Source organism: Heterodontus francisci, chromosome 10 (assembly GCF_036365525.1).
Source record: "Heterodontus francisci isolate sHetFra1 chromosome 10, sHetFra1.hap1, whole genome shotgun sequence".
In the NCBI taxonomy this organism is placed as follows: domain Eukaryota; kingdom Metazoa; phylum Chordata; class Chondrichthyes; order Heterodontiformes; family Heterodontidae; genus Heterodontus; species Heterodontus francisci.
Window position 1 is genome coordinate 120,193,953 of NC_090380.1, and position 26,042 is coordinate 120,219,994.

Below are 26,042 nucleotides of genomic sequence, written 5' to 3' on the forward strand. Positions count from 1 at the left end.
CTGCCTGACCTGCTTAGTATTTCCAGCATTTTCTGTTTTTGATACAGGATCCTGGGTTTTATGAATAAGGGCATAGAGTGCGAGAACAAGGAAGTTATGATAAACCTGTTTTAAACACTGGTCCAGCCTCAACCGGAGTAATGTGTCCAGTTCTGGGCACTTCACTTTAGGAAGGATGTGAAGGCATTAGAGAGGGTGCAGGAAAGATTCATGAGAATGGTTCCAGGGATTAGGAACTTCAGATACATGGATAGGTTGGAGAAGCTGGGGCTATTCTCCTTGGAGGAGAGGAGATTTGATAGAGGTGTTCAAAATCATAAGGGTTCTGGACAGAGTATTTTGGGTGAAACTGTTCTCATTGGCGGAAGGGTTGAGAAGCAGATGACACCGATTTAAGGTGACTGGCAAAAGAGGCAACGGTGACATGAGGAAAAACTTCTTTACACTGCATGTGGTTAGGATCTGGAATGTACTGCCTGAAAGTGTAATGGAGGAAGGTTCAATCGAGGTCTTCAGAAGAAAATTGGATAATTATCTGGAGAAAACATTTTTAGAACTATGGGATTTGGCCTGAAGTGGGATTAGGTGAGTTGCTCTTGCAGACAGCCAACACAGACACGACAGGCCGAATGGCCTCTTTCTTTTTTTTATTCTTTCATGGGATGTGGGCGTCACTGGCAAGGCCAGCATTTGTTGCCCATCCTTAATTGCCCTTGCCAACTGAGTGGCTTGCTAGGACTTTTCAGAGGGCAGTTAAGAGTCAGCTGTGGGTCTGAAGTCACATGCAGGGCAGACCAGGTAAGGAGGGCAAAATTACTTCCCTAAAGGACATTAGTAAGTACAAGAACAAAGAAGTTATGATAAACGTGTTAAATATGATAAACCTGTGTAACCATTCTATGATACTCTAATTCCATGATTTCAATGAGGCCAGCGATTTCCTGCTGTTAATGTTCATAACACACGAGGAGTAAGTTAGGATGCTAAATATAAGGGCCAACTATAGCTAGGGTCAGCTGCAAGTGGCAGAAGTAAGGAGTTTTTGATTGAATATTGCTGAAAGTGTGAATAACAACTACAGCAGGCTTTTTGAAGCATTTTTTTTTGCATTGAGCTTCTTACTGTGGCTGGGAGCATGAGAAAAGGGGAAAAGTTTAGGGGGGATATGCGTGGAAAGTTCTTTACGCAGAGGGTGGTGGGTGCCTGGAACGCGTTGCCAGCGGAGGTGGTAGATGCGGGCACGATGGCGTCTTTTAAGATGTATCTGGACAGATACATGAATGGGCAGGAAGAAAAGAGATACAGACCCTTAGAAAATAGGCGACATGTTTAGATAGAGGATCTGGATCGGCGCAGGCTTGGAGGGCCGAAGGGCCTGTTCCTGTGCTGTAATTTTCTTTGTTCTTTGTTCTTTGAGACCAATGGAACATTTTGCCCTGCCCCCACAGTGTGAGGTTATTCGGAGCTTTTCACTGTGGGCATACCTTTGTGTGCAATTATCATGGTGGAGCAACAATGGGAGAGGACGGAGAAAAGGAGAGTGAAGTAGCATCTCCAGAGTATGACACCTCCCCCCCCGCCCCCCCCCCTCCAATATAGGTCTTATGAAGACCTCAGCTAGGAGATGTACAAATCTTTATCTTTCACTGTGGCATGTGGCGTCTTAACAACTAGCCTCTTATCAGGATATGAGCCTTTCTCTCAAACTGGGTGTTTATCAATCTGTCTCCTTTCCTTTCCAAAATGTATGCTGCTACATCGAGACAAGATCAAAGTTCCCCTTTCTCTCTCATTTTTATTTTATTTATTTATTTAGAGTTACAGCACTGAAGCAGGCCCTTCGGCCCACCGAGTCTGTGCCGACCAACAACCACCCATTTATACTAACCCTGCAGTAATCCCATATTCCCTACCTCCTACCTACACTAGGGGCAATTTACAATGGCCAATTTATCAACCTGCAAGTCTTTGGCTGCGGGAGGAAACCAGAGCACCCGGCGAAAACCCACGCGGTCATAGGGAGAACTTGCAAACTCCGCACAGGCAGTACCCAGAGTCGAACCTGGGTCACTGGATCACTCTAACATTAAAAATGCTATGGGAAAGGATGCTGGGATAGCTTGACCATTTCAAATATCTTAAAGCATTCTAACTTTAGGGACTATGGGAGAGATTGAGGCAATGGGATTAGTTTTGGATTGCTCTAGCATAGAGCTGACAAAGACAAAGTGGGATAAAGACCTGGCTTACTCAGTAGCATTCTTACATCCGAGTCAGAAAGTTGTGGGCTCAAGTCTCACTCCAAAGACTTCGGCACAAAAATCTAAGCTGACATGCCAGTGCAGTTTTGAGGAAGTTCTGCACTGTTGGAGATGCCTTCTGTTGGATGAGCCATCTGTTGGTTGCGATGTTATACTGAGGCCCTGTTTATTCTCTCAGGTGGATGTAAAAGAACCCATGGCACTATTTCAAAGGAGAGCAGTGGAGTTATCTCTGCTGTCTTGCCAATACTTATTCCTCAGTCAACGTCATAAAAACATTATCTGATCATTATCACATTGCTGTTTGTGGGATCTTGCTGTGTGCAAATTGGCTGCCGCATTTCCTATATTACACCAGTGACTATACTTCAGAAGTACTTAATTGGCTGCAAAACAGTTTGGGACATCCTAAGGTCATGGAAGGCATTATATAAATGCAAGTGTTACTTACAAGCAGCTTTAAACTTCCAGCTGCTACAGTTTAAACTGGTTACTGCTTTTTTTCTATATCACAGTTGCTGTGATAATACCATTCCCTCTTGAGATTTTCTTTTAAACTGATGGCAAATGCTTATAACATCTCTTCAAAAGCCAGAAGATGTCCCAGGGTCATTATAAATGTTATAATCTTGTGAAAAACGTGTTAAAAGGAGTAGGAAACTGATCAAAAGCAACTATTGGCTGTTTCTGCCATACTGCTGCTATCCAGAGATTCTGTCAGTTGTTAAAAAGCTATTCTACCATTAATGGAAACAAAATTATTGCTTTTTAAACCCTATTAAAACCTTGTTAATGGTCTAACATAAATAAATGATGCAGTTTCCTACTGGGAGAAACACGTGCAAATTGGGAGTTTTACACTCAAATACAGTAGCAACCGAACTGCACGATTGCACTGTGTAAGAATACTGGGATCAGCAAAGCAATAAATCTTATAAGTTCACATTCGAGGGAATTTTTAGATGCTGAAGTTTGGCTTGCTTGTAAAATCTTAAATCAATCGATCCAAATGTTATCAACACTTACAATGCCAACATGTAAACTACTGATTTAATGGGTTATAAAAACAGAAAATGCTCGAAGTACTCAACAGGTCTGGCAGCATCTGTAGGGAGAAACAAAACTAACATTTCAGGTTTGTGACCTTTTTTATCAGGTTAATGGGTTAACACCTTCTTGATCAAAATGATCAAACAGGAAATCAGGCAATGGAATCATTAACTAATGTTTATTAAGAGACACAAACAGTAAGAGTATTCAAAGTACCTGGTTTGTTGTTATTTGATGGATTTAATAAATGAGGTCACAAAGACAGTTTGAGTGTATCACAGGAGCAACATTAGCTGGGCTTTATTTATTTCAAGCTGGTATTTCACTGAAGACTGACATAAAATCAACAAGTTAGTTTAGCTTAAGCTGTGTGTATACTTGACAAGTTAACAACTTTGAACGTCCATTCAACAACAACTTGATTTATTTATACAGAGCTTTGATGTAGGAAAGCGTATTAAAGTGCAATTAGTTAATCTTATCGCTGATAAGCTTGCAGCTTTTGCAATTATATCTGGATCTTATACAACCTTGCTCTTCTGAGTCAGTATAGCAGGGTTGGTGATCATACCTCCATCTGGGACGCTCAGTTCTACCCACCTGCGGGGTGTCAGCATGATAAATCTCCATTGTTACTGTAATAGTTAAGCCTTCTTCTGATGTATTCTCTTTTAGTAGCACTAACTGTGCTTCTACTCTCAGAAATGCAGCTCTTACTTACAAGTGATATACTGAATTACCTGTCCACCTCTGGCTAGAAAGCTTCTTGAAACTCTGGTTACTGTCTCTGATGTTTCTCTGATTGACTCCCTCTGTTCTTTTCTGGAAAAAACATTATCGTTTATACTATTTATTTTCAAAGCAAAACTTTTTTCCAACCAATGCATATTTGACCAGTCTGAGTCACATTCCGTGACTTATGAGGTGACAAAATCATACAGAAACATTTATAATGAGCACATTTTTAATTACTTGAGAAAAGCAAGGTCCTCCCTTTCGCTGCAAACCTTTTACTTTGCCTTGTTTTGAAATCATAGTGGTAGGACAATGCAGATAATGATTGAATCATTCCGACATAGATCATATTCTCTGGCCAAGACAGTACAACATATGGATGACTCTTAAGATCACTGTAGGCCCCACCGATCTTAATATAACCCTCCGTTGAACCTTGAGAAGCCTGGGTGTACCTAGCTCCAGCCACTGATGGGAATTCGCAGCTAGCTGTCTTGAGAGTGCTGCTTGGAAAAGCCTAATATGTGGCCTGCAATACCCGTGCTTGAAGATGTAGGGCTGGAGGATGTTCCACAGAAGACTATCTAACGGAACAGAGTAACATAGGAGACAGAGAGTCAGTGGAGATCTGCAATGATCCATCCTTTGTCCATCCATTGGAGAGATTGCAGAAGTCAGTATTCACTGGTCCATTTACTGAAATCACATTTCCACCCGCGCATACACTAACACCCACACACACACAAAGCTGCACACATGCACAGTTAAATAATTAAGTCATGCACACACAAACACACAGGGCAGGGTTTTGCTCGCCCACGGTGGCAGGCTCGGAGGTGAAGGGGCTGGGACAATAGTGAGGAGCCGCATCGTGACGACTCCCTGATGCATTGCTGGGGATCATTCTTGGGGTGGGCCGGCAGGTGGATTGGCTGCCCGCTCAACGGAGGTGGGCAGCCAATTGAACTCATTAAGGCCCCCATTATAGGTGATATCACCAGCTCTCCGGCATTTTGCTGGCAGCAGAGTGGCCCACTGCTGCATGCAGAGGTTGCCAGTTTCATGGCAGTCCGGAGGACTTCAGAGCCGGAGGCTCCATGGCGCAAAGAGGGGGCCACAAGCAGGGAAGGCCGCCGCCATGGCTCCAGTGGGCCATCCGAAGGAGTTTCCCCTCCGATCAGAGGGGCCTGCCTGCTTGGTCCCTCTGAATTTTCACTTTCAACTTACCTCTCTGAGGGCGCCTCCACGTTGAAGCATCCTCTCGATTCCTGACTTGCCTCAGCAGCACCCACCTCTGCCAGTGGGGCTACTGAGACTTCGGAGCTGCCAGTCCTCTGTTTGGGCTGGCAGCGTCGGGAGCCCCCTCCGCATCCTTAAACGGACAGTGAGCTTAGAGGTGGGAGGCCACCTTTAGGAAAATAACTTCTCCCGTCTGGTTTCCGGCAAGTGTGGGCTCAAGATCCCCCATTTGGTCCTGACGTCAGAACCAAATTCCCCTCACACACTTTTACAGAATCATAGCAAATCAGCTAGTCCCACTCCCCAGCTCTTTCCTTGTACCCCTACATTTTCCTTTTCTTCAGGTGCTGATCCAACTCTCTTTTGAAAGGCACGATTGAATCTGCTTCCACCAAATGCTCAGGCAGTGCTTTTCAGATCCTAACTACTCACTGCAGAAAAGGTTTTTCGTCATATTGCCATTGGCTCTTTTGCCATTCACCTTATATCAGTGTCCTCTGGTTCTTGACTCTTCTGCCAATGGCAACAGTTTCTCTCCATCTACTCTGTCTAGACCTATCGTGATCTTGAACATGTCTATCAAATCTCTTCTCAACCTTCTCTTTAAGGAGAACAATCCCAGCTTCTCCAATCTATCCATATAACTGAAATCCCTCATCCCCGGAATCATTCTCGTAAATCTTTTCTGCACCCTCTCTCATGCCTTCACATCCTTCCAAAAGTGTGGTGCCCAGAATTGAGGCCAAACCAGTGTTTTATAAATAAAAGCAAAATACCGCGGATGCTGGAAATTTGAAATCTAAACAGAAAGTGCTGGAAATATTCAGCAGGTCTGGCAGCATCTTGTGGAGAAAGACATTTTGAATCCTTCACCATAACTTCCTTGCTTTTGTACTCTATGCCCTTATTTATATTTTATTCTTTCATGGGATGTGGGCATTTCTGGCAAGGCCAGCATTTGTTGCCCATCCCTAATTGCCCTTGACAAGGGAATGGCTTGCTGGGCCATTTCGGAGGGCAGTTAAGAGTCAACCACATTGTTGTGGGTCCAGAGTCACATGTAGGCCAGATCAGGTAAGGATGGCAGATTTCCTTCCCTAAAGGACATGAGTGAACCAGATGGATTTTTGTGACAATTGATGATAGTTTTATGGCACCATTACTGAGATGAGCTTTTAATTACAGATTTTTAAAACTTAATTAAACTTATTAATTAATTGAGTTTAACTTCCACTGGTTGCCATGGTGGGATTTGTACCCGTGTCCCTAGGGCATTGGTCTGGACCTCTGGATTACTAGTTCAGTGACATTACCACTACGCCACCATATTCCCCTATAAAACCCAACATCCCATATGTCTTTTTAACTGTTTTCTCGACTTACCCTGCCACCTTCGACAATTTGTGCACACATACCCCCAGATCTCCTTGTTCCTGCAGCTACTTTAGAATTTCAGGCTTTATTTTATATTGCCTCATTGCTTCAAAATTGCTTCATTCTTCCTACCAAAATGTATCGAATAGACGAACATACAAATTAGGAGCAGGAGTAGGCCACTCGGCCCCTCGAGCTTGCTCCACCATTTAATAAGATCATGGCTGATCTAATTGTAACCTCAACTCCACATTCCTGCCTACCCCTAATAACCTTTCATCCCGTTGCTTATCAAGAATCTATCTACCTCTGCCTTAAAAATATTTAAAGACTCTGTTTCCACTGCCTTTTGAGGAAGAGAGTTCCAAAGAATCACGACCCACTGAGAGAAAAAAAATTTCTCCTCATCTCTGTCTTAAATGGGTGACGCCTTACTTTAAAATAGTGACCCCTAGTTTTAGATTCTCCCACAAGGGGAAACATCCTTTCCATATCCACCCTGTCAAGACCCCTCAGGCATCTACCTGATAAAGTGGAAAATACTCCACAAAAACAGGATAAATCCAATCTGGCCAATTACCTCCCCATTAGTCTGCTCCCAACCATCAGCAGCTTGATGGAAGATGTAGTCGACAGTGCTATAACGGCACTTACTCATCAACAGCCTGCTCACTGATGTACAGTTTGGGTTCTGCCAGGGTCGATTGGCTCCAGACTTCATTAAAGTTTTGATCCAAACATTGTCAAAAAGAGCTGAATTCCAGAGGTCAGGGAAGGATAACTGCCCTTGACAACACAGCAGCCTTTGAGTGTGGCATCAAGGAGCCCTAGTAAATTTAAAATAAATGGGAAGCGGGGGAAAACTCTCCACTGGCTAGAGTGCTACCTCACACAGAGGAAGATGGTTGTGGTTGTTGGAGGCCAAACATTTCAGCCACAGGCGATTACTGCAGGAATTCCTCAGGACAGTATCCTAGGCCCAGCCATCTTCAGCTATTTCATCAATGACCTTCCCTCGATCATAAAGACAGAAGTGAGGATGCTCACGGATGATGGCACAGTGTTCAATACTTTTCACAACTCCTCAGATAAGGAAGCAGTCTGTGTCGGCATACAGCAAGACCTGGACAACATTCAGGCTTGGGATACTAAGTATCAAACACAAGTGTCAGATAATGACCATCTCCAACTAGAGAGAGTCTAACTACCTTCCTTTGGCATTCAATAACATTACCAATGCTGAATCACCCACCATCAGCAGCCTGGAGGTCACTTAACTGGAGCAGCCACATAAATACTGTGGCTACAAGAGCAGGTCAGAGGCTGAGAATTCTGCGGTGAGTAACTCACCTCCTGGCTCCCCAAAGCCTGTCCACCATCTACAAGGCATTAATCAGGAGAGTGGACGACTGCAGCTCTAACAACACTCAAGAAGCTCAACACCATGCAGGACAAAACAGCCCGCTTGATTGACACCTCATCCGTCACTTTAAAGATTCACTGCCTCCACCACTGCTGCACGGTGGCTACAGTGTGTACCATTTACAAGATGCACTGTAGCAACTTGCCAAGGCTTCTTTGACAGCACCTTCCAAACCTGCAACCACTTAGAAGAACAAGGGCAGCAGGTGCATGGGAATACTACCACCTGCAAGTTCCCCTCCTTGTCACACAGCATTCTGACATGGAAATATATTACCATTCCTTCACTTTCACTGGGTCAAAATCCTGGAACTCCCTTCCTAACAGCACTATTGGAAAACCTACACTAAAAGGTCTGCAGCGGTTCAAGAATGCAGCTCATCAGCACCTCCTCAAGGGCAATTAGGGATGGGCAATACATGCTGGCCTGGCCAGTGATGCCGTGATGCCATGAATGAACAAATAGAAAATATTTTCCTGACCTACATAGTGGAAGCCAACTTTTCTGGGCTAGCATGGTGATCCATCATAAGTGTCTGCATGGTAAAAAAAAATTAAGCTCCTGCAGGAAAATTGGCCTCTCATTAAAATATTTTGCGTCTTTGAGCGCTTTGCTCATACATCGTCTGGTTATGTCCAGAAAAGGGTTGGTTGGTGGGAACCTGTAAGCTGTGGTCTCTGTGGGTGTGTTTTAAGGAACAACGTTATAACACTTGAAACAAATAATTGGTCCCCCTTTGCTAGAGACATTTGAAACAAGTATAAAAAGAACCACATTTACTTTTGGCTTGTGGGAAATGATATAGGGGAGTTTTTTTTAATGGCAAGCATTTTTACTTCACCTACTTAAGGGAGTAATTGGGAGCAGGGGTAGATAATCAGCACTCTTGGATAAATTACTGAAAAAACTTCAACCAAAGCAATTGGTGATTATGGGGGACAAATGCTTCATATGTCTGTATAACATTAATCTGTCTACTTTAACAGCGGCAATATCTCATTTAAAGCAAATGGGTTATCAACTGCATTACAGTAATGGACAAATGAAAGCAATGTGGATGTGTCAAACAAACAGCCAGATCTACGCTATCAAATTTCACACAATTATGGGCCATATCATAAAGTCATTTCTGATGGTTTTTATTTGACACTGAAGTCTACAGTTCATGTTCAAGCTTATGCTTTCATTGCTTAGATATAATTCTGGTGAATTTTAATCTTATATCTTCAATGCAGTTTCTGTCAGTTTTAAATAATAATCTTTTCCCATTGTTTTATGACAACAAAATGTTGCACTGCTTCAAAGACATAAAGCCACTGGTTAAAATAATCTGTTGTAAGTAATTTTGTCCTTTTTTCTCTCCTTGTGCTACAAGCCTGTATTGCAGTCAGGGGAACACATGTTCAGCTGCTGCAATGTCAGCGATTTCTGCTTTTGGGTACAATATGAGAATATTGTCCATTTCTCCTGTGGGTGAAGCACCTCACTCTGGACAGTGTTGTGAATGACAATAGAATTAAGATTATCACCTCATTGAGAGTGAAGGTGAAAATGTGAATGCCTGCTGAGAATTTTCAAACACCCTACTCCATCACAGAACTATCACTGCATCACTTCAGAGTGTTGCTTATGTGTCTCACAACACTCTTTCAAGGTATAAATGTTTTGAAAAAATCATGGTGCTCCTGAGACAAATACAATAAATGTGTATTGATTTTTTTTAAATTCTTTCATGGGATGTGGGTATTGTTGGCAAGGCCAGCATTTGTTACCCATCCCTAATTTCCCTGAGTGGCTTGCTAGGCCATTTCAAAGGACAGTTAAGAGTCAACCACATTGCTATGGGTCTGAAATCACATGTAGGCCAGACCAGGTAACGACAGCAGATTTTCTTCCCTAAACCCAGATGGGTTTTTATGACATTTGATGGTAGTTTCATGCACCATTACTGAGAATAGCTTTTAATTCCAGATTTTTATCAATTAATTTAACTTAAATTCCACCAGCTGCCATGGTGGGATTTGAACCCATGTCCCTAGGGTATTAACCTGGGCCTCTAGATTACTAGCTCAGTGACATTACAATGCTACCGTCTCCCCCTGTCACAGTCAAAATGTACTTAATCTGAAAATACTTGTAATACACAGAATAATTTCATAATCATAGGCACTGTTGATTTCTCAAACCCCAGCCAAGGCATTTTGACTGTATTATTCATAGTTCTGCTAATACTGTGAAGCTCAGGATCTTACCCCAGGGATAATGCCTCATAAGTGAATAGGTAGTTATTTTGATGGATGGCTCCAACCTTATAATTTTTTGCATGCTCATTTTCTCATGCAGCTTTAGATAATGCAATTCATTCAACTCCAGATTTAAATCTTTTGACCCTTCTTTGTGAATTAGATTTAATTAATAATGTGAAATCTTGTATAATTTATAAAGCCTCTATCTCCTCCTCATTCCCAAAGATGGCATCATAATTTTTACAATTCACACATTTCATTAACTTTTGACACTTGACACATGAGAGCAGCGAAGATGATTCTAATTTACAGCAGCAGAGGAATTGGAATGTCTTCACAGACTCGCACTGACAAAGTAATAATTGTCATATGTGAGTGTTCTGTAGATTAATATATTTATCATTGTTGTATATTTGTTAAATTAATAACTAATATACAAGAGTAGTGGATAATTTTTGAAGAATTTTTCATGTTCAATAACAATTAAAATTTCTAGCTAGGGATCCTTTGGTGAGAAAGCAAAGTTCTGAAAGATGCAGGGAAAGCTACTACAGTTTGATTGAACGTCAACCAGTCCACCTGTGTCTGAATAATTATGCAGTCTGGGGGGAACTGCCCATTCCAGTGGAAAACTCCATTATTGTTGTAAGATGGTAGCAAATTTTCTCATGCCACTTTCCTAATGGCAATCAAACCATCATTGGTATTCAGAGTAAACCTGCTTCATACTTTCTGCTGGTTGCAAGAGAGGCAGAACTGGCCAGCTGGCAGAACAGAGCTATCTCTCAAATTTGGCTCACTCCACCCAAATTCCATCCTCATGGAATTTCAGACCATTGTCCATGTATGAGAAGTATATGTAGTGCACTTCAAGTTTCTATTCTGTTGGTTGTCTTGTGGATTTCAGTCATTTCTGGTCCTGTTGCTTCAAGTGGTCCTGCAGCCCTCATGCCAGGTCCATTGAGGACAGCAAACATTTGTAATGTGTGAGATAGTAACCAGGACCTTGTTTCCTAAATGGTGCTTGCAGCAATATTGAGGAGTGATTTAATGAACAAAACAGACCTAATAAAATAACTATTGCAAGGAAAAAAGCACAGATATAGTTCAGTCAGAGCATGACATCAAATAAATCAAGTTTTAGTGGTTTTAATTATGCAGTAAATGCTCTGTAGTAAATCAGGAAATATTTGCAAATCAGAATCAGAATACTGAAGGTGCTTTTGCCTTTGAGAAGGTATTAGTTGAAGTGTTTAAGGGCCTCCGCTGTCTTTCTTCACTGAACAAAGCTCTTAGTTAGATATGCTGTTTTATATGTGGTGTGGCTTGCATGCAGTCTACCAAATGGTTTATTCTGAAATTTGTTAAATTTACATTTGCATGTCTAGAGATCCTCACAATAAAAAGTAAGTTCAAGCTATCATCTATGGACCGACATTTTAAAACGTGCACAATGTTCCATAAGACGATTCTATCTGCTTAAAGGTATTATAATTTTATTACTTACCAGTTGATCTGCTATAGAATTGCACATATCGGGCTCAATTCTGTGGGCCCCCTGGGGATGGGAATGGGTGTGGGGGGCCCATACAATTGCGTGGGAAGGCGGTGGGCGGTGGGGGGGGGGGGAGGTGGCGAAGTCGCCTTTCTGATGCCTTGGAATTTAGTCCGGTGCGGGAAGGCCCAATTGAGGCCCTTAAGTGGCCACTAAAAGGCTTCTTCCCGTTGCCGCTGGTATTTTACCAATGACAGGGCTGCCTCCACTACATGGGGAGGTTGCCCAGTAAAACAAGGCGGCTTTCCTGTGTGCTGGGTGGGTGGCCTCCTCCATGGGCAATCTGTGGCCCACGGAGGTCCCCTGGAAGCAAAGGCCGCCCATCTGCAAACAACCCCCCCTTGCCCTCAAAGACTACCCTTGTCCCCATCCTCCACAACTCCGATGGGCCCTGCCGGACTGGCTCCATGGAACCCGACACACTTAGCTTAGGTCCAGGGCTCCAGTGCTGGTCCTGATCCCAGGCCTCCTGTAGTACAAACATGGCCACCACTCCTGGTTCCGCTGCTGGTACCACTGAGCTGCTGACCCTCTGATTGGCTGGCTGCTCTTGGAGGCGGTATTCCTGTCCTTAAAAGGACGACAGGCAGTTAATTGGCTGCCCGGCACGAAATTCAGCTGGGTATCCAAAACAGGGCTGAGGCGGCGTTGGCCCCGCCTTCCAGCCAGTCACTGGTACCATCGCCATTGGGATAAAACTTTGCCCACAAGGTCCAATTTTAATCCAATTAAAAAGGACATGAATTTATATAGTGTCTTTCACAGCCTCAGGATATCCCAAAGTGCTTGACAGCTAACAAAGTACCTTTTTTTTAAAAAGTGTAGTCACTGTTGTAATATGGGGATATCTGTATAATCTGTAAACGGGATTGTACTGTGATTGGTGGGGAAGGAAAAAGCTGACTTACTGCTGGAGATCAGCCCCTTTCAATTTGAGCTGGATCTGCCAGCACCCGCACCCCCATCACCCCCCCTCTGGGAACAGGCAGAACCTAATCACGATATTCAAACAGTCAGAACTCACAGCTACATTTGTGCCAAATCATTGAAATCTACTGCTTTGTTTAACCCCTGTGCTACCAGCCTTCCTCTTTGAAGTGCTCCTAGAATGAGAGTCTGCTCTACCTGACTTCCCACCCTCCCAAGCAGCAAGCTATGATCAGTTGTCTTGCTTGAGTTAAATGGCTCCCCACCACCAAAACCAAACAACCTGATGTCAGGGTACATAGATATTTTAAATTCATAAAGTTTGTCCTTATTTCATTTAATGCTTTTATTTTTATATTCTTTATGGTTAACTACAGAAACTTATAATTCAGAAACAAAATTAAGAGAGTGGTCACAGAGAATGGTCGTAAACATATTGCAGCGTAAACAGAGTATTTTAATGCTTCGTGTAAATTAATCTAGACTAAGGTATGACAGAGCAGGTTGTGTGTCTGAATTTGTGGAATGCGAGACTGTCCTGAGTGAATATATCTGCAGTAGATGTCTAGATTATTTATTTTATTTATATCTACTTTTTAGTTTTTTTGAAGCTTTTGTCTTTTTCTACATACTAATTTGCACGAAGCATTAAAGAGTGACACTCACACTGAAGAGTCCCTGCAGAGTCTCATCGACAGGTTTGCGGCTGCCTGCAATGAATTTGGCCTAACCATCAGCCTCAAGAAAACGAACATCATGGGGCAGGACGTCAGAAATACTCCATCCATCAATATTGGCGACCACGCTCTGGAAGTGGTTCAAGAGTTCACCTACCTAGGCTCAACTATCACCAGTAACCTGTCGCTAGATGCAGAAATCAACAAGCGCATGGGTAAGGCTTCCACTGCTATGTCCAGACTGGCCAAGAGAGTGTGGGAAAATGGCGCACTGACACGGAACACAAAAGTCCGAGTGTATCAGGCCTGTGTCCTCAGTACCTTGCTCTACGGCAGCGAGGCCTGGACAACGTATGCCAGCCAAGAGCGACGTCTCAATTCATTCCATCTTCGCTGCCTCCGGAGAATACTTGGCATCAGGTGGCAGGACCGTATCTCCAACACAGAAGTCCTGGAGGCGGCCAACATCCCCAGCTTGTACACACTACTGAGTCAGCGGCGCTTGAGATGGCTTGGCCATGTGAGCCGCATGGAAGATGGCAGGATCCCCAAAGACACATTGTACAGCGAGCTCGCCACTGGTATCAGACCCACCGGCCATCCATGTCTCCGCTTTAAAGACATCTGCAAACGCGACATGAAGTTCTGTGACATTGATCACAAGTCGTGGGAGTCAGTTGCCAGCGTTCGCCAGAGCTGGCGGGCAGCCATAAAGACAGGGCTAAAATGTGGCGAGTCGAAGAGACTTAGTAGTTGGCAGGAAAAAAGACAGAGGCGCAAGGGGAGAGCCAACTGTGCAACAGCCCCGACAAACAAATTTCTCTGCAGCACCTGTGGAAGAGCCTGTCACTCTAGAATTGGCCTTTATAGCCACTCCAGGCGCTGCTTCACAAACCACTGACCACCTCCAGGCGCGTATCCATTGTCTCTCGAGATAAGGAGGCCCAAAAGAAAGAAAAGAACAAAAGAATTTGCACGAAGCATTAAAAAACTGAACAAAAATTTTAAATTGCTCAAGCTTACACGAACCACTACAGGTACTGGAGGCAACAGCAGCACCTCCTTGCTGCTGAATTGGGCTGGGACCTGTTTTTTTTTATTCTTTCATGGAACGTGGGCGTTGCTGGCTAAGCCAGCATTTGTTGCCCATCCCTAATTGCCCTTGAACTGAGTGGCTTGCTAGGCCATTTCAGAGTCAACCACATTCCTGTGGGTCTGGAGTCACATATAGGCCAGACCAAGTGAGGATGACAAATTTCCTTCCCTGAAGGACATTAGTGAACCAGATGGGTTTTTACAACAATCGACAATGGTTTCATGGTCATCATCAGACTAGCTTTTAATTCCAGATTTATTAATTGAGTTCAAATTTCACCATCTGCCATGGTGGGATTCGAACCCATGTCCCCAGAGCATTAGCCTGGGGTCGGGTTACTAGTCCAGTGACACCACGGCTTCCCCGTCCGATTGGAAAGGATAAAAAGGGCAATTACAAGGACTTTAAACAAGTAAATGCGAGAGGGAGGAAGTTGTGAGTTCGGGTGGAAAAGATAGTAGAAATAATAATTTGAAAACGAACAAAAAGCAAGAAAGTAGAATGTCAGAAATTGTGCTTTAGGCACTGCAGATAAAGAGAAAACTAAAAGATGTAAATTAATTAAACCAAGAGCGAGAAATAAGAAACATGTGAATAAACATTAAAACAGAAGGACAGGTTAGGTTGTGTGGCCCAAATAAGCATTATTTGGACAAACACATGGAGTATAAAGAACAAATTGAATGAATTGTAGGCGCAAATTCAACTTGGAGCGTTTGACATGGTAGCCATGACTGAATGGTGACTGCAAGACAGTCAGGACTGGGAGCTAAATATATCAGGTTGTAAGGTCCACGGTATGGTGAAGGGGGAGAAGGAGTAGCCTTAGTGATTATTGATTAAATGATAAGAGGGCAAACAATGAGAGGTGACAGGCAATGGAGAGTTTATGGGTGAAATTCAGAAATAGAGAAGGATTTAAAACTGTGATGGCATTTGTGCATGGGCCCACTGTTAGCAGCTGTGAAATGGTAGATTGTCTGAATGCAGAGATCAGACAAGCATATAGCAAAAGCAAAGTGGTTTTAATGGGGATTTTAAATTTCATATACATTGGGATAAGCAAACCAGCACATGTCAGAAACATAGTGAGCTGAATTTTATGAGCCCTCCAGCGCAGGTGTTGTGGCGGTGGGGCCCGGAAAATTCTTCTGAGATAGGTCCACCACGACCTCTGATGCCGAAAAGGCCCCACTGCATTTTACTGGTGGCGGCGAAGCCTTGGTGCGGCCTCCGCACCCGCACCCCCACGCCCCCCCCCGCCCCACCGCCACTAAGCAGTGGAGCCTTCATTTTCCGAATAAAACTTGTGCAAATACACTTTGATTACCTTCCCTGGACCAAGTGGCCAGCTCGCCAATATTCCGGACGGTGGCTGGAAGTCCTATGCCTTCTGATCCCCGTTTGTGGATACACTGGTGGGGAGGGGGGAGAAGTTTAATTTTCAGGTTGGGAGAGGTGTGGGAATGGGGAAAAGCACTCTGATTGGTTGTGGGAATGGTGGGAAGAGGTGGAGGGTCATATGTTCTGGTGCGGGGGGGTGTTAAAGGTCGGCATTTTCCAAAGTGGATGTGCGGCACTCTAATAAAATTCATCCCAGTGAATTTCTTTAGTGTGTCTCAGATATTTTACTGCAACAATGGGGGGAATTTTATGCTCTTCCTCTGCATTGGGTTTGGAGGCGGGAAGAGCATATAATTGGGCGGGATGGTGGCAAGGGGAGGTGACCCGACCACCTTCTTGCCTCCACCCAAATTAAGTCTAGAGCAGGAATGCCTGTGAACAGCCTTCCCACCCCACTGCCAATTGAGGCCCTTAAGTGGGCAATTAATGCCCAATTACGCACCTCATCCCACCACCACTGGAATTAGCCAAGTGGCGGGCGTGCCTGTCGCCGCATGGGGAGCATGGCAAGCAAACCTGTGCAGATTGCTTGCCGGCTCTGGTTGGGGGTGGGGTCCCTCATTAAAAGACAGTCAGTGCCTGAACAAAGGACACGGCATCGGGAGAGAGGAGACCCACTGAGAGCCAACTCCTTGCTGCCCCTAAACCCTCCTCCCCCACGACCTTCACCCCATGAAACCCTTCCCTCTGTAACTTACCTGTGACCTGGTTCCAGGGCCTTGTGCGAGGCCAGTACTGGCAGCACCTCCACGGTGGCACTGCTTAGTGAAAGAGCTGCCAGCCACTGATTGGCTGGCAGCTCTCAGCAGGCGGGGTGTCTGCTGCCGGGGCTCTTGCTCCCGGGGAAGGCCCGCTGCTATCCACTCATGCCTAATTGCCACTTGATTTGGCCGGCCTTCCACAGAGGAAGTGACGCAGGGCTCTCACCCGTGCTTTTGCCAGTGGTTGAGACCCCTGTCGCTCAGACAAAATCCCGGCCAATATGTCCTAGACTAATGATGGGGCCTGCCATATTAAATTTAACAATGTGTAATGAACTGATTTAGTTAGCAGCCTAATTTATCTAATAACTCATAGCCCATCTGCTGCTGAAACCTTCCTCCATGCCTTTGTTACCTCTAGACTTGACTATTTTAATGCACTCCTGGTTGGCCTCCTATGTTCTACCCTCCGTAAACTTGAGATCATCCAAAATTCTGCTGCCTGTGTCCCAACTCACACCAGGTCCCGTTCACCCATCACCCTTGTACTCACTGATATACATTGGCTATCAGTTAAGCCACGCCTCAATTTTAAAATTCTCATCCTTGTTTTCAAATCCCTCCATGGTTTTGCCCTCCCTAACTTGATAATCTCCTCCAGCCCCACAACCTTCCAAGATATCTTGGGCATCTCCGATTTTACTTGCTTCACCATTGGTGGCTGTGCCTTCAGCTGCCTGGACCCACACATCTGAAATTTGCTCCTTATACCTCTCCGCCTCTGTATCTCACTTTCTTGTTTTAGGACTCTCCTTAAAACCTACCACTTTAATCAAGCTTTTGGCCATCTGTCCTAATAATTCGTTATGCAGCTTGGTTGTCATAATTTATTTTATAATGCCCCTCTGGAATCACCTTAGGGCATTTATTATGTTAAAATCACTATGTAAATATAAGTTGTTGTTATAACTGGAATGAGAAGCTTTTTATGTTGTCTGATGCAACATAAATGAGATGCGTCGAGTTAAAGTTGTTGAAGATCTCAAACAAGTTTATTTACAGCTGAACTATTATACAGAGTACAGACCAAACTATTTACAGGACTTGCCTCTTGGTGTTACAGTTACAGAGTGAGACTGGGATGTAGTCACATGACTGCATCCGGGTACTCAGCTCATTTGGAGACGAAGATCTTAAAGGGACATCACTCTTAAAGGCAATCACACAACATCCCCCTTCTTTCCAACAATAAGACTCATATGCCATAGAAAAAAACATATAAAATTAGATAACATCAAAACTATTTACACATGGATGGAGATTATGAACTTTACAAGTATAGAGGCTCAAAAGTCCATATATCATTTCGGTGGTTTTACAACTCTTGCTTGGGGAATTCACATCTCATCTGTTGATATTCTTTCAGAAGTTTCTTCCTCTCTGCTTTCAGTTTCTGTTGCTCTGCCTTCAACCTGCTAACATACTCTGTTGCTTTTCTCAAGATCACCACTTTTGATGTCTTGTCATTCCTGGAAAGTTCCAGCACCGCATCTCGAAGAGCCAATAGACAATGCTTCAACTCAATCCTCCTCTGGCTGTTCAGGACATTGTGTGTCCTTCGCCTCTCCTCATCCTCTGTGCCTGAAGGCCTGGGGCTCCAGGTTGAGGACTTGTTGGGGAAAGAGTACTTGGATGAAGGGACCGAAGGTATGGTTGCTGATGACACAAAGATAGGTAGGAAAGTAAATTGTGGAACGGACATATGGAGGCTACAAAGGGATATATAGATAGGTTAAGTGACTGGGCAAAGATCTGGCAAATGGAGTATAATGTGGGAAAATGTGAAATTGTCTATTTTGACAAGAAGAACCTTAGGAGGGATATTATTGCCATAGAGGGAGTGCAACAAAGGTTCACCAGACTTGTTCCTGGGATGTCAGGACTGTCCTATGATGAGAGATTGGGGTAACTGGGCCTGTATTCTCTAGAGTTTTGAAGAATGTGAGGTGATCTCATTGAAACCTACAAAATACTTAAAGGGATAGACAGGGTAGATGCAGGTAAGATGTTTCCCCTGGTTGAGGAGTCTAGAACAAGGGACACAATTTCAAAATAAGGGGGAAGCCACTTAGGACAGAGGTGAGGAGAAATTTCTTTACTCAGAAGGTTGTGAATCTCTGGAATTCTCTACCCCAGAGAGCTGTGGAAGCTCAGTCATTGAGTATGTTTAAAGCAGAGTTTGACAGATTTCTAAATACAAATTACATCAGGGGATATGAGGATACTATGGGAAAAAGGCACTGAAGTGGAAGATCAGCCATGATTGTATTGAATGGTGGGGTAGGCTCGATGGGCTGAATGGTCTACTCCTGCTTCTATGTTCCTATGTTCCTACTGACGGCGGGCAAAAGAAAATGGCAGCACACCCATGCACATCTGCTCATTTAAATAGCCGAGGTGAGCTGCCCCCTCCGATCACATGGAGGGGCAGGCAGTCTGGCCCCGGCAATGGCATCAGCCCTACCAGGAAAGTTAAATATGTAAAGTTAAATGAATTAAAAAGAAAGATACATCTCTTTTGCCCCTCTCCCACCCCCCCATAACAATTAAATTAATTGTTTGCCCTTCCCCCCCACACCACTTACTTTTAGCATCTGACCTTTCCCCCCGAAACTGCACAAATTTTCACCTATAACCCTTCCCACCATCCCCTACATCCATGATACTAATTTGACTCCGTTCCTCCCCTCCCGCACTAAATCTACCTCCCCCCACCCTCCCCACAAGTGTTCCGCCTCATTTCCCCGGACGGGATGAAGATCGCAGTGGGACATCAGGAGGCGTTGTGAAATTAATTCATACAAATATTTTAATTTATTTAAATATTTAAATTGCATCCTGTCGCCGAGCGGTGGAGTGGGGGGGGGCCACCACAAGGCCTCGTCGCCACTGGCAATATCGGGTCAGGCCCTGTGGCGCCAAGGTTTGTGGCTGGCCTCATGTGGTGCCAACTTCAGGCACCCCACTGCCATGGATCCCGCATCGAGGGCTCCTTAAAATCCAGCCCTATGACTCCTCAAAGGATGCTGCTCCAGGGCCAGGTGCAGTCCCAGCTGTGGCCATTGCTCCTGGTGATGCTGCTGAGCTTGAAGAGCTGCCAGCCCTTTGAATGGTCAAGAACTCTTGGAGGCGGGACATCCTGCCTCAGAGGGGCAGAAGACACAACCTCAGGCAATTAATTGCCTGAACCAGGCAAAGTAGCGTTGTGGCTTTAAGGGCCAGCAGAGGAGAGCTTCCCCCAAACTTCCCAACCGGTGGGCAGGAACACCACCTCCTTGTTAAATCCTGGCCTGAGTCATTGATAAGCTCTTAGTTTATCTTTTTTTATTAAGTAAAACACGTAAAATTAATTGACTATTAAAAAAAGTAGTAGGATATTATTTCACTTTGTGAGAAAGAGTTCATAATGAATTCCCACCTGAATGTGAGAAATGGAAATTAATACATTTTTACTGATCCTGCTGGTAACTTTGCTGTCTGACAGGCAGATGGATGGATGTTGACTTTGATCACTCTGTACAGATTGTGGTAGGACAGCTATAAAAATTAACGTGTAATAGGAAGTTTGAAGCCACTGTATGTGATATTACTACCATGGTAAAGAGCATTCACCCGGAATGTTTGACAAAGTCTCTGTTCTCTTGCCATATTCCCTGTGTCACCTTTTGATCATTTGAAGACTGATGGTAAGCTCCAATCTTCCCCGGCTTTTACATTGCTTGCATTAACTCACCTTGAAAGTAGTGACTGAGTGTGATTGGCAAACCACAATGTAACTCCTCTACTCAAGAAAGGAGAGCGACAGAAAGCAGAAAACTATAGGCCTGTTAGCCTAACATCTGTCATTGGGAAATGCTGGAATCCATTACAAGAACACAAGAAATAGGAGCAAAAGTAGACCATTTGGCCCATCGAGCCTGCTCCACCATTCAATACGATCATGGCTGATCTTGGGCTTCAATTCCACTTTCCTGCCCACTCCCCATATCCCTTGATTCCCTGCTAGACCAAAAATCTATCTGTCCCAGACTTAAATGTATTCAATGATGGAGCATCCACAGCTCTCTGGGGTAGAGAATTCTAAAGTTTCACAACACTTTGAGTGAAGTAATTTCTCCTCATCTCAGTCCTGAATGATCGGCCCCTTATCCTGAGACTGTCTCCCCGTGTTCTAGATTCCCTAACCAGTGAGAACAATCTCTCAGCTTCTACCCTATCAAGCCCTTTCAGAATTGTGGTCTCAATTCGACTGCCTCTCATTCTTCTAAACTCCAGAGAATATCGGCCCAACTTACTCAGCCTCTCATCATAGGACAACCCCCTTATCCCAGGGATCAAGCTAGTAAATCTTTGCTGCTTTCAGTGCAAGTATATCCTTTCTTAAATGTGGAAACCAAAACTGCACACAGTATTCCAGGTGCGGTCTCACCAAAGCCCTGGACAATTTTAGTAAGACTTCATTATTCCTGTACTCCAATCTCCTTTCAATAAAGGCCAACATGCTATTTGCCTTCCCAATAGCCTGCTGCACCTGCATGTTAACTTTGTGCGTTCCTTGTACGAGTACCCCCAAGTCTCTCGAAACATCAACACTTACCAGTTGCACACCTTTTAAAAAATATTCTGCTTTTCTATTTTTATGACCAAAGTGAACAACTTCACACTTCCCTACATTATACTCCATTTGCCATCTTGTTGCCCACTCACTTAACCTGTCGATATCTCTTTGCAGCCTCTCGACATCCTCCCCACAGCTTACCTTTCCACTGAGCTTTGTATCATCAGCAAACTGAGATACATTACTTTATGTCTCTTCATCCAAGTCATTAATATAGAGTGTAAGTAGCTGAGGCCCCAGCACTGATCCTTGCAGCACCCCACTATTCACTGCCTGCCAACTTGAAAATGCCCCATTATTAAGGAAGTAGTAGCAGGAAGTAGTAGCAGGAAGTAGTAGCAGACGTATCTCCAACACAGAAGTCCTCGAGGCAGCCAACATCCCCAGCTTATACACACTACTGAGTCAGCGGCGCTTGAGATGGCTTGGCCATGTGAGCCGCATGGAAGATGGCAGGATCCCCAAAGACACATTGTACAGCGAGCTCGCCACTGGTATCAGACCCACCGGCCGTCCATGTCTCCGCTTTAAAGACATTTGCAAACGTGACATGAAGTCCTGTGACATTGATCACAAGTCGTGGGAGTCAGTTGCCAGCGTTCGCCAGAGCTGGTGGGCAGCCATAAAGGCGGGGCTAAAGTGTGGCGAGTCGAAGAGACTTAGCAGTTGGCAGGAAAAAAGACAAAAGCGCAAGGGGAGAGCCAACTGTGTAACAGCGACAACAAACAAATTTTTCTGCAGCACCTGTGGAAGAGCCTGTCACTCTAGAATTGGCCTTTATAGCCACTCCAGGCGCTGCTCCACACACCACTGACCACCTCCAGGCGCTTACCCATTGTCTCTCGAGATAAGGAGGCCAAAGAAGAAGTAGCAGGACATTTAGAAAATCATAATGCAATCAAGCAGAGTCAACATGGTTTTATGTTACAATCACCTGATTCATGGTTTGTATTAATTTTCTAGAGGTAACTTTTAATTTGGAAATTGAATTTGTTTTAATGCGAAATGAAAACATTTGGTTTGAGAAACTGACAAACAAACCTAGGGTGGTTACAAATCAAAGGGTGGCTCATGTTTATTTAGTAGGTCATAATGGGAAGCGTGAAGATCCAAGACAATGTGAATCTCTCTAAACTTCTTGATGGTGACGGTGTGTCTGCAGCTACCTCATCAGGAGTTTAAATTATTAATTGCTTTCCCAGAACAAAGAGGAGATTTGGAGTTGCAAATAATTAGTTTAAATTGCTATTTGGGTTACTCCACATGTACCACATTGTTAATGGAGATGATGCAGAGGTGCCTGTTGGGTTTTTGATCTGTGTACTTGCTGAATTGCTAGAATTGGCTTTTATATCCACTCCAGGCGCTGCTCCACAAACTACTGACCACCTCTAAGCGCTTACCCATTGTCTCTTGAGACAAGGAGGCCAAAGAAAGAAGAAAAGACTTGCTGACACAGTCAGTCAGTTGGCTTTTGAAAAGCTGTTGGCTTCAGACAAGCAGTCGGCTTTTGGACATGAATTGGACTCAGGAGCAAAGACGCCATCAGGAACCAGGGATGTTTCTGTTTTGAGTAAGGCTGGTGCTCAAGTTGGAAAGTCCAGATCCGAGAGATCTGATACCTCAGAAGGCAGCTAAGAAATTAAAGAAATCGAAGTGAATTTCCGAGAGCTGTGGTACACTTTGGATTGGTCCCAGGAGAAGTGAACAAAGATTCAAAGAGAAAGGAAAGCAAGGGAATTTGTATTGGAAAGAGAAAGGCTTCGTTTACGTGGACAAGGAATAACTGGTATAAAAGCAAAATACTGCGGATGCTGGAAATCTGAAATAAAAACAAGAAATGCTGGAACCACTCAGCAGGTCTGGCAGCATCTGTGAAAAGAGAAGCAGAGTTAACGTTTCGGGTCAGTGACCCTTCTTCCGAAGAAGGGTCACTGACCCGAAACGTTAACTCTGCTTCTCTTTCCAAGGAATAACTGGTAGTTTGGATGATATTTTGAGTTCAACTCCGGGTTTTGATTGAACAAAGAATATTTCACCGAGTGCCTAAATTCAGTGAGGAAGGGGTTGAAAGATGTTTTGTCTCATTTGAGAAAATTGTTACGAGGTTTGCTTGGCCACAAGAAAAATGGACCATTCTTTTGCAAAGTCCTTTACAGGTAAAGCATTGGATGTTTATTCAAGTCTTTTGGAGGAACAGTCTGCAGATTATGAGACAGTTAAAATTATAGTACTTAACACGTATGAGCTGGTTCCATGAGTTTATCGATTAAAAATTTGAAATTTGAGAAATGACAGAATCAAACTTTTGTAGAATTTGCTAGAGAAAAAAAAAGATTTTTGACTGTTGGTCTCATTCAGTGAAACTTGAACAGAATTTTGAAAATTTGAGAAATGTATTGTTATTGGAAGAATCTAACAGTGGTGTTCCAGCTGTTATGAGCGGCATGGACAGAGTGGATAGTCAGAAGCTTTTTCCCAGGGTGGAAGAGTCAGTTACTAGGGGACATAGGTTTAAGGTGCGAGGGGCAAAGTTTAGAGGGGATGTGCGAGGCAAGTTTTTTACACAGAGGGTGGTGAGTGCCTGGAACTTGCTGCCAGGGGAGGTGGTGGAAGCAGATACGATAGCGACGTTTGAGAGACATCTTGACAAATATATGAATAGGAAGGGAATAGAGGGATATGGGCCCCGGAAGTGCAGAAGGTTTTAGTTTCGGCAGGCATCAAGATCGGCGCAGGCTTGGAGGGCCGAATGGCCTGTTCCTGTGCTGTACTGTTCTTTGTTCTTTGTTCTTTGGTATTAGGACACACATAGGCCGGAATTTTACATTGGGTGGGAGGCCACACCCACCAGCCAAAAAGTGAGGGCAAGCCTGCCTCCGCCAGGCCTGGGAGCCACACTGGGATTTTTTGCTCCCTAGGCCCTTAATTGACTTTGGGCGGGACTTCCACCTGAGGCAGGAAGTCCCGCCTAATGGAGCTGCCGGCCAATCAACGGTGGTCACTGCTGGGATTGCAGCCAGCTAATGGCAGCAAGAGGGACGACGGCCCCGGAAACAAGGTAGGTTTTTGGGGCCTCACTGGGGAAATCGGTTAGGCCCTGGTGAGGCAAGGGGGGGTCGTTTGGGGGTTGGGAAGGGAATGTTGTGCAGCGGGGGCAGTTGAGCTGTGGGGGGCCCTCCGTGTGGCCTCCAGCCCACAAGAGTGCCACCAGGTTTTACCTGGTGGCGTTCTGGTGGCTTTTGCCGCCCGACTGCCACTGGTAAAATACCAGTGGCTGCTTGTAAAATACCAACGGCAGCAGGAGGAGGCCCTTAAGTGGCAGTTAATTGGCAACTGAAGAGCCTTAATTGGCCTGGGAGGGTGGGCTGTTTCTTGCCGCTGCTGCTCTGCGCAAAATTGCAGTCGGGGCAGGAAAGCGTTGGGAACAGTACCCTCCGCCTTCTACTCAATTTTACGGCTCCCCTGTCACCAATCCGCTCCTATGGGGGATGATAAAATTCCAGTCTTAGAATAGTATAATGTTTCTAATATGAGAGCTGCTGTTTTCGCTGATGGTTATGATTTATTCCATAAACAGCTCGGGGACAGTAAATCACCATTTGCAAATCCACACAGGAGTTGGAGAGATAGATCAAATGATGAACAAGTTCCTGATTACAGAGAAGGAGATAGTACTCTCTTGTAGAACATGGGTTAGATGCATAGTAAAGCTCACTCTACATTGCTCCATGTAGGTTAATCAAACCTCAGAAGAATTATCTATGCAAAATTTCCATTTTCTGTCCCAATCACCCTTATCACCTTTCTGGGTTTGACTCACTTAATGAATGCCCATTGGTAACCTAACTATGACCAGTTTTGTATTGTGGGCTCTAACGCACTGGCAGTGAGGAATTAGCTTGAGACTGCCCTAAATTCATCTGCCTTTGAACCTTCCTGGCAGATTGGGGGTCTTCCTGAGTGGAGTACCAAGACCTCAGATGTTCCCAATCTATATCAACGACTTGGATATTGCAATCCAATGTAAACTGGTTACATTTTGCAGATGATACTAAATAGTTTGGGGAAAAGTGACTTGGAGCCTACAAAAGAAGTTAGGTAAAATCTGCAATTGATCAAATCAGTGACAGGTGAAATTGAATCCAGATACAGTCCCCACTATTTACACCAGCAGCACTTATTATGACAGCTGCCTGTGAGTAATCGATTTATTGATGCAACTAATGATGCAACCCGCAGACTGAATCAGAGAATCTTCAGATCCTAGTCAATCGGCTAACAACAGTGACAACACTTCCAGAAGACAGGTGGCTTTTAAGTTATAGTCCCACACGGCCAATCCTGAAACTTAATGTTCAGTGTCTCTCAGCAGTGAGGCATTCAATCATCAGTACTATCGCAATCGGTCACAAGGTCGACATCATTTGCCATGAAGAAATTCACACTGCAACAGATGAAGCTTGGTATGCTAAACAAAGCATGGCCACGCTACCTACCTGTCTGTAAAAACATCTTAGATGTAATTTCTGTCTTATCCACTAATCATTGTGATGTTATCCAGGTTGATGGTTTCAAGATTGCAAACATTTATAAACCACAAAGTGCAGCAATAACCAAATTCAACAGAATGCTGAATTACATTTTTAGGTCAATGAGTGGAATCAGAAAACTGC